We start from the raw sequence: 9,318 nt of genomic DNA on the forward strand, positions 1-9,318 counted from the left end.
GGAATAGCCAAAAGGGAATCAGGCCACCACAGCTCATCTGTAGCTATGGCGCTGGTGCCACAACCCCTTACAGCAGGATTGGGGATGTGTGGCCATCCATATGTTGCATGATTACAATTACCATGGTCCCTGAAGACTGGCCAGGCTGTCTGGGGCTGATGGGATCTGGAATCCAACAAGATCTGGAGGGTGTCAGGTTACCCATTCCTGCCCTACAGAGGAGGTTGGCGATAGTGAACTATTTGATTGGACTGAATTGTTTGTGAACCAGAACTGGTGTCTCCTTGTGACTGATCAGACACAACTGTAAGGCCTGACGGCATATTGGGCCACTACCTTTCTGATGCAGGCCTGTGTCTGGTTAGTGCCTCGATGGGGGACTGCCTGGGAACAAGGAAGAGGGAGAAATTCAGTTCAGTTTGCATTTAAAGCCAAATCTATTAAACGTGCATTTTTTGGGGAAAAAATGGAAATGGACTGCCTTCAAGTCGATCCCGACTTATGGCGACCCTATGAATAGGGTGTTCATGGTAAGTGGTATTCAGAGGGGGTTTCCCATTGCCTCCCTCTGAGGCTAGTCCTCCCCAGCTGGCTAGGGCCTGCTCAGCTTGCCACAGCTGCACAAGCCAACCCCTTCCTTGTCTGAAACTGCCAGCTGGGGGGCAACTGGGCTCCTTGGGCTATGCAGCTTGCCCATGGCTGCGCAGGTGGCAGGGCATGTAACCCCTGAGCCACTCACTGTGGGGGTGATCTTTAGCTGGTCCTTGACACCCAGGAGACACAAGCAGGGATTTGAACTCGCAGACAGTGGATTCCCAGCCAGGCTCTCCTCCCCACCGTGCTATACGAGCACTTGAAAAAAATTACAGGAACCATGACACAGGAATCTTTCGAAATTCACACTTCTTTGCATTTTGTGATGCAGTTCATAATTGCAAAATTGCTGCAGAAATGTGGAGAACTGAATTTAAGATTGGAAGAATGAGAAATTGAGAGATCCAAAACTGACAGATCATCCATCCCTACCTGGGAACCACATATGTGCCACTTTGGCTTCCATGTTGGAAGATAGACAGGGTATATATGTGAAAAAGCAAATAACATAAAATCTTGCAGAAAGGACAGGCTTGACATGCCCCGGAAATGCAAGAACCTGTTTTTGCCCCAAATCTGTGAAGAGCCCTTAACTGCAAAGCATCTAGAGAATTGACTTCCCATAAAGGGATGGAAGATGTAATAGCCCAGGTGTGGGGAACCTTTGACTCTCAGGATGTTTCTGAGCTACAGCTTCCATTAGCTCCAGCAAGCCCAGAGAATGGCCAAGGATAATGGGAGTTGTGTTTCAGCAACATATGGAGGGCCAAAGATTTCCCACATCTGTATTAGCCCATGAAAATCAAGAAATCCTATCCCTGGAAAGCACTGGCGGGTTTTGGGGACTGAGCTGTTTGGAGGGAGTAAAGTAAAGGTGTCCCTGCACTTGTAGTGCAAGTTGTTTTCAACTCTTAGGGTGACGTCTTGCGATGTTTGCTAGGCAGACCGTATATATGGAGTGGGATTGCCAGTTTCTTCCCTGGCCTTTCTTTACCCCCCAGCATATGCCAGGTACTCATTTTACCGACCACGGATGGATGGAAGGCTGAGTGGACCTCGACCCCTTTTACCAGAGATTGGACTTCCTCCTTCCATTGGAATTGAACTCCGGCCATGAGCAGAGCTTCAGATACGTTACCGCTGCTTACCACTCTGCGCCACGGAGGGAGTAGTGCATCTCAAACTGTAGCATCATTGAAGGGTGCTTAGATAACTTATCCCTCTTTTGAAATCTCAAAAATAAAAAGCACTGAAGTATACTTTGATCTCCTCTTAAATAAGTCATTGTGACTGCTGTTAGCTCGCAATTAACCACAGGATGGAATCTTGTACTGAGAAGCAAAGGCATAAATCTTATATCTGTTATAGAGGGAAACTTGCATCCCAAGACTGTGGGGATGGCAATGCCAACTTCGCAGTTGGAGATAGTTATGAGGAGTTGTTGGTTGTTGAGTTTCGGCTGCACACTGTTTATTTTTAAGCCCTATTCCAGTGTGTGTTGCTCTGCCTTTGTAATATGGGCGGGGAGCAGGAACTAGAGCTGTTTTCAGGGATGAAGCCATCATGCTGTTTGCAGAGCAGCCTTTGAACCATAGATCAACCTGACAGCAGAAGCCACCAAAGGCATTATTTAAAGATTCTGGGCCCATCTACATTTATGAGTTTTTTCACAAAGTCAGCACTACCTCCCCCCTCTGTTAAAATATAATGGGCATCCCGCTAAGCGACTCAATGAAAGCAATGGATTGAGGTTTTATAATCAAGACGTGTCGTGCATCCAGTTCAGAAAGAATACTGGATGCTTATTAAAACAGATGACAAAAAAATCTGCTTCATAGGATGCCATGCCTAGGCAGCGTGGGACCACAGAGCAAGGCCTTCTATCCCTTCTCTGCAATCTGAAACCCTCCACAGGGTAGAAAAAGAGCCCCAAAGGGAATGGTAATGATGGCACAGCCTTGATTGGCATGTTGCAAAGCAATTATACTCTCTGTTTCTCAGTCCGTCAGCTGTTGTGCTTTTTTTTCTTTAGAAAGGGGTGTCACTCTTGTTTATCTTAAATTCCTAAACATCTACAACTGGGCCACTAGAAATGCTTCTAATTGATTTTTAATATTGGTTTGTAGCCAATGCTTAGTCCTACTTGTAGACCCATCGAAGTTAATGAATATGACTAACTTGGGTCCATTAATTTCAATGGGTGTACTCTGAGTAAACCTTGCTACAATTTATTGTATTTTTACATTGCTGTATCCTGCCCGATGATGATGATGATCATTTTGATTTATTAGCTGCCCCCAGAATGGGTCACAGCAATTTTAAAATACAATATTAAAAATGGTGTAAAACAAATTATGGCGAAGCGGGAGTCCGAATTCCAATGGTGATAATAAAAGAGATGGAGACGTTAGGCTGGCCACTTATACCGTATTAAGAAGATGATGAAGAAGAAATGCATCACCAACAAAGAGGGCACGCATTTGCATAAAATTTGCTCATGCTAATTTGCACGCATAGATGCAAATTTAGGAATAAGTACTATCATGCATCACCACCTAGCTACAGAAACTAGGGACTCTTGCAAATGACCTGCTCATTAAGCATTCATCCTGCTTTGCTTGCACAAAGCTCCCATTTTGGTCAGACTATGCCTGGTCTTTATTGAGCATTCATTCTGATTTGTGTCACATCCACACCATACACTAAAGCACATTTAATGCATGTGGCTTCCCCCAAAGAATCCTGAGAACTGTAGTTTGTTAAGGGTGTTGGAAATTGTAGCTCTGTGAGGGGTAAAGTATAGTACCCAGGATTATTTGAGGGAAACCAAGTGCTTTAAAGGTGTAGTATGGATGTGACTGAGCAGAACAGTTATGACAATGAGCATTCATTCTGTTTTGCTTGCAGTATGCATACGTCTTCCTGTTAATCATGCATTCAGCCCACACTTTTCCATGCATTTCTCTGTCGTTTTCCAAACTGCAAGAAGTCCCTTTCTTTTTTTTAAAGTGGGTTTATAGGGAGACAATGTGCTTTAATCCACTATAATTGCACAAATCTAAAGTTCCAGTATGTGCCTGAATCCCTCTGGCAAAATCGTGACAGTCTGGAGGCATCCTAGGAGAAGAAACAAGCTAAAGAGACCACTGAGCAAGCCAAATCAGTAAGGAAGCATCTTAACACCAATAGGCCACACAGAGTCGGCTGATGCCCCCTAACAATGACAGTGCACAGCCCCCAATCTGCCCCATGGCTCCAATCTGGGGGAGTGGCATTAGGCCAACCCACCCTTGGTGAACCCAGGGGCCACCTGCCCCACCTCATAGTAAATCCTGAATAAGTTTGGGGGCAGAGCTAATGTTTAATGAGAGTAAAAAAAAGTAATTAAACATATGACCAGGAGTCAGGAGGGCGATGGAGCCACTGCATCTCCTCCTCCCCATCCTGACCAAGGGGAGGGCTCAATTCTGCAGGGTGCTGTTTCACAAGGGGCTTTCTGGCAGGAAAGCTGCTTCCAAACTATCACCCTGCAGGACTGATGCCTCCGTTCAACAACTGTTGAACGGAGGCACTAATCCTGTGTGGTGTTGCTTTGCAAGCAGCTTTCCTGTCAGGTTTGCCCAGTTTCTGTTTGTTAACTTTTGATCTCTGTTGTGGAGCTCATCTTACATGGGGTAGGATAGGATTTGTCCTTTTTATAGAATTGTCGGATGGGCACTTCAGCAAATTTTGTTTGATGTACTTTGGTTTCTTCTTATCTGATTTTTAAAGCTGTTTTTGTATTTTATGTTGTAAGTTGCTTTGAGACATCTTTTTGTATAAAGGGACAAATAAATGCAAAATAATATTTTCTACACTTGCATCTATGCATTTGCACATGCAAATGTATGCAGATCAGTGTCTTCCATTGGCCTCGTGTGTGTGTGTGTGTGTGTGTGTATGTGGTTTTTGGTGATGCATAAGTGGTCACCCTAGTACTGAGAAAAATCTGATGCTGAAGTTTAGCAAGTAAATAAGATTGTCCTTCATTTTTAAGGCTATTAAAGGGCTGTGCGCATGCGAATTAGAATCTCTTTGGATGGGAAGTTCAGACCCTGACACCTGAATAGCCACGTTACTCCCGGCTACCTTTCTTTCATGCTTGTGATCTGAACAAGTGATTTTGTGCTTTGGTAAAGACTGTTTTATATCCTTGAGGTACTGCATCTGAAAGGAAAACACTTGACAGGTTGGATAGTGTTTTTTAAATGCTGCTTTTTGCTTCTCCTCACAGCTCCCCCCCTGCCTGAGCCAGGTTCTTCTGAGCGCACCTTGAGCGTTGATTTCGTCAAAGCCCTCTAAGCAGATTTTATTGCAAAATTTATTGTGTCTCAGAGAGGTGCAATTCAGGCTGGCTTTAACATGCCTCCATATTTGTTACCATTAGGCCAACTATGGAAAAAACAGGCTTGTTATTACCTCTTTCATTTAATTTTAGCAGAAACTTCCAAGAGAGCTACATATTGCTTTTCACACCTAAAGTGTCAGTGTTTTGACCAGCGGGAAGTGAAGAAAATCTTTACCATATGGTGATTTTTTTTTTTATAGGCTAGTATGGCAGAACCGCTGGTAGAGTATAGGAGTGAAGCAGCTGAGTGGTGATAAGTGCCTGGTTCAAATCCTGTTTTGGTGTGGGGAACCTTTGGCCCTCCAGATGTTGATGACCTACAACTCCCATCATCCCTGGCTATTGACCGTGCTGGCTAGGGCTGATGGGAGTTGTAGTCCAGCAACATCTGGAGGGCCAAATGTTCCCTGCGTCAATCATAGAGGTACCCACTTGCTTTGTGGGGCACAAAGCATCTCCTGGGGAGGAGGATTTTACTTTGGAAAGCAGCATGAGTCAAAACAGGTGGGTTCTTTTTTGTCTTTTTTTTAAATTGCAACTTTGAGATCCACTAACCAGAGCCTGGTGCAAAAGACACACAGTTAGACAGAAAGAATTCCGAACTGAGGAATTTATTCTGAGTACCAGAACCAAACAGAACTCACAATCCTTCTGTAGAAAAACCCACTCCTGAGTTCCCTGCTGCCCATTTCAGAAGTGTAGTTTAGGTCAGGGTGGGGAATCTCAGGCCTGAGGGTCTAACATAGCATCCAGGGCTCCCTGTCTGGCTCTAAGAATGCTATACCTGCTCTTCCCATCCCACATTAGCTCACCTTCGCACCTGGAGTGTCCTTGCCTGGGTGGAACGTGTCCTTGCTCTCTGATGTCTTTTGCTTGTCTGGCTGGAGGATAGACAGGAGTCTGTGTAGAAAGCAGCCTGCTGTACAAAGGTCAAATTTGCATCCATTGCTCTGTTCGCTTTTGCCTCTGGCCCTGCCTACCACTGGCATGTGGCCCTCGGAAGGTTGTCCAGAAGAGAATGCGGCCCTCAGGCTGAATATGGGTCATTAGGGAGTCACTGAATTTTTTAAAAGTGTGAGTCAGAAATCCTTGATGATCTACTTCAAATCCCTTAGTCTGGGATTTCCTGGTAGATCTCTGTCTTCTGCCCACCTGGTCCCTAGTCCAAAGGGTTTAAAAAAATCTCTCTCCCAGTGCTGTACTTCTGACCCATATCTACTTCACTCTTGGGTCTATTATCAGCACTTTGAAAACCTGCCAGAGGTTCTAATTATGGGTTACCCACATTACATTTAGTTTGCTGCAAATGGGCTTAGACCAGCTACAGTCAGCCTCAGCTGCAATATGGGTGTGCGTGTCTGTGTGTGTGGGATAATAATGTTAATACTGGTCTACCTTATGGGGTTGCTACAAGGATTGTGAGAAGATGATATTTGCAAAGTGCTTTGAACAGTTCTGAAGGGCTACATAGTAGCCTCCAACTGAATTTCTGTATCTAATGTCATGTTGAAGAATTTCATGTGACAACTGGTGTAAAGACCCAGACTTACCTCCTCTTTCACCCCTGGCAGGGTTTATTAGGTATGTGTTAGGCAAACATTCAACTGGTGATGCCATTCCTGGCATGAAGGTTCATACAAAAAGTAAGAGCCGGTTCTGACCTAAGTAGAGGTTCTAGTTGATAAAGATCTATGGGAAGTGTTATATCAGAATGCAAAATTTAGATCTGAATGAAGGCTCCATGTCAGGTGTGGATTTCCTCCTCCCAGCCTCCCCAAAACCAAATCCAGGATGATGAAGAGTTTTGTATAACTCCATAGCTTGCATCTTGATGGCTTCAGCACTAGTAGATAGAGATAAAAGGTACTGTTATGGGCCAAACTAGACATTACTTTAAGTGTCTGGTTGGCAACCATACTTGTTTTTTTTAACTACAACAATAATACTAATGGGGGTTGATTTCCATCAGGAGTGCAGCATACGGAGAGGGAAGGTTTCACTTTTTCCTCCCCTCTGCCAATGCTGATGAAAGTTGCCTTCCTCCACCTTGAACTAACATTAGAAAAAAAATGCTGCTGTTGGTTCCAATAGGTTTTTTCTCCCCTAATGCTAATGGCTGCTTGGGGGGGGGGCATTTTTGCCAGGATCGTGGAAGGCAAGGGAAAAAAATTAACAACCTCCACCTGTATACTACAGCCCCAATAAAAATCTCTCACACTTTAGTATTAATCCTTTCTCTAATCCAGTGTGGTGTAGTGGTTAAGGTGTTGGACTATGACCTGGGAGACCAGGGTTTGAATCCCCGCATAGCCATGAAGCTCACTGGGTGACCTTGGGCCAGTCACTGCCTCTCAGCCTCATGAAAACCCTATTCGTAGGGTCACCATAAGTTGGAATCGACTTGAAGGCAGTACATTTACATTTCTAACCATGTAATTAAAGTCACATCTAGTTTAGCTCGATGTCCTTGGTCCATTGGTTGCCCTAGATCAGAGTGATGAACTTTAAGCCCAGGAACTGAATGTGTCCCTCCAGACCTCTGTATCTGGCCTTGTGTCCACTCACTAGGCTACATCATCTCTTCGCAGGCCTCATCCTTCACAAGCCCTGTTCTGCGCCCTCCTCAAGAGTTTTTGCCTGGCTAAAATGTGTCCTTATGAACGGGGATAATGCCTCTTGCTTGTTTGAGGGGAGAGATGTGAGCTGGGTGTAGAAATATCTGACTTTTGTGTAGGGATGGGGTTCACTATCAATTCCATTCCATTTTTCAATTCATCAAATGGGCTGCCAGTTCCTATTCATTATAAATTGTGTTCCACTAGCTGTTGCGATTCCCAGTTCTCCCTTTCTCCCCCGTTACTTTTTCCAAAAAGTATGTAATTTTCTCCATTATTCCTTATGCTGCTGTATATTTATATAATGTATTCAGCAGCAGCACATGACAAAAATAATTATGCAAATAATTACATAATTCTCGTGGTGGATTTTTCAAAAAAATTACGGTGTCGCTAACAGCCGCGAATGCACACAAAGAGTGGGAGCCTGTTCGATGATGAGATAAACTTGCATATTATCCCAGAATTTGATACCAAATCCAATTTTGCAAATATTCTACACCATCCCTATTTTTGTGTAGCTGGAATGTAAGCCTACCATACAAAGGTAGCCTCCAACGTCCCACTCACTCTTGCCTCTGGCCCTGTCCACTACTAGCATGTGGCCCCGCAAAGGTTCTCCAGGAGGGAATACGGCTCTCGGGCTGAGAAAGATTCCTTACCTTTGCTCTAGATTCTGCAGGCTGCAGAAACAAGTGAATCTGATGCACTCACACCTCTATTGTCACTGCACTGTGTAGAAAAGAATTTACCTTCCCAGCCTTGCATTATCTTCCATTACTGCATGCAGTGATGACCTATGTGTAATTAGTCATATGCAACATCTTCGCATTTAGGATGCTTGAAGGACGCAATCATTGCAGATTCATATCCTAAATGACCTAATTTGAATTCAGACTAATGTCTGAATCAGAACTTAGATATCCATTGGATTTCACATGTATTTAAATGTGTCGAAACACACATTTCAATATGCATTAAAAAGCATTTTTAAATTCATATTAAAATTCCTCAGTGGAATTCCTATATATTCCTATATTAAATAAGAGTAGGAAATGGTGGGTTTTTTTTGATTAGGTGACTATTGATTGATATATTTCTATATAGCATTTAGAAGAATATTTAAATGTAGCTTTTTGTATTTGTGGTTGTATCTAACTTTTTTGGATTTCTAGGAAGACATTTTATGGTATTTATACACAATAATAAAGATTTTTTTAAAAAAAATGCATAAATGCAATTTAAATATGTATTTGGAGCATTTTTAAAAAAAAATGCAGATTAATGAAAAAAATGAATTATTGTAAAAATGTGGGAAGGTTACCAGAAATAAATAAATAAATAAATAATAAATAAATAAATAGATTTGCCCATTCCTACTCTAGATTAGGGGCTCTTTCTAATTCCAGCTGTGGTTTGTAGTCATAGGATTTTCTCCCTAGGGCAGCAGCTAGACTAGATGACTCTTGGCATTGTTTCTGTGACTCTAAAGCACCAGGATCAAAGTGAGCAGAGCCAATTTCACCCTCCCCCAGAACCTGAATAACATTCCAGATGCTTGTCAATTCCAAGGCCTACCATTTCAATGCATTCAGATTTGTACAAAGATGTTTCCTACCATAATGGGCTACTCCACCGCTAGAAATCCACATACAGAGCTCATTTGGAAGAATCCCCATATAACTCAGAAGCAGCCTCTCTCCTTAAAGTACAAAGGTAATA

The sequence above is a fragment of the Rhineura floridana genome, chromosome 16 (genome assembly GCF_030035675.1).
Source record: "Rhineura floridana isolate rRhiFlo1 chromosome 16, rRhiFlo1.hap2, whole genome shotgun sequence".
NCBI lineage: Eukaryota > Metazoa > Chordata > Lepidosauria > Squamata > Rhineuridae > Rhineura > Rhineura floridana.